The following is a 693-nucleotide window of genomic DNA, read 5'->3' as shown; positions in this document are numbered from 1 at the left end:
AAAAAAAAAAAAAAAAAAAAAAAAAAAAAAAATTGTTTGAATAGGAAATGAAGGTTCGCATTGGCTCTTTTGCATGTGTTGAAATTTTATTAAAAGTCAAATGGACCATCTTCTACTTTGGATGTAGAATGAGATTTCTCTAATTATCTACTATCATCTTTCTTATATCTACTATCATTTTTTTTAATCTATTTGATTAGATTTCAAATTTTTGTGAAAAAGTGAAGAAAAATAACAAAGATGAAACGTTGGATATTTTCCTTAAATCTTCCAACGCCTCGTATAGTGTGATGGTTTTAAACTATGATGGTTACCCAAGATACAACTGTACTTCTTCTAATTTGCAAACATTCATAATCAGAAGATCAAAAAATACTAGCGATATGACTTGGATGACTTACGTAAAAGTTGGGAAAAAATAAGGAGATTATTGATTTTAATGAGCATTGATAGAGAATGACAAGAGTTAAGAATCAAATCATCATGTCCATTTCTCATTTTCCAATCGAGAGAGGAAACCTTCCGTTGAATTAATTAACAACATAATTTGAAGTGAATCTTGGGCTCATAAACGTATAAATTGTAAACCCATTTTCCCAAATGTCATATCCAGATTTCACATCTCAAATTTTGGTCCAATTTGGCATGGCACGACTAGACACAACAGGGTTCTGACGCACATTTGTTGGTTGA

Source organism: Camelina sativa, chromosome 6, assembly GCF_000633955.1.
Source record: "Camelina sativa cultivar DH55 chromosome 6, Cs, whole genome shotgun sequence".
Lineage (NCBI taxonomy): Eukaryota > Viridiplantae > Streptophyta > Magnoliopsida > Brassicales > Brassicaceae > Camelina > Camelina sativa.
Note: the sequence above shows the minus strand (reverse complement) of the source record.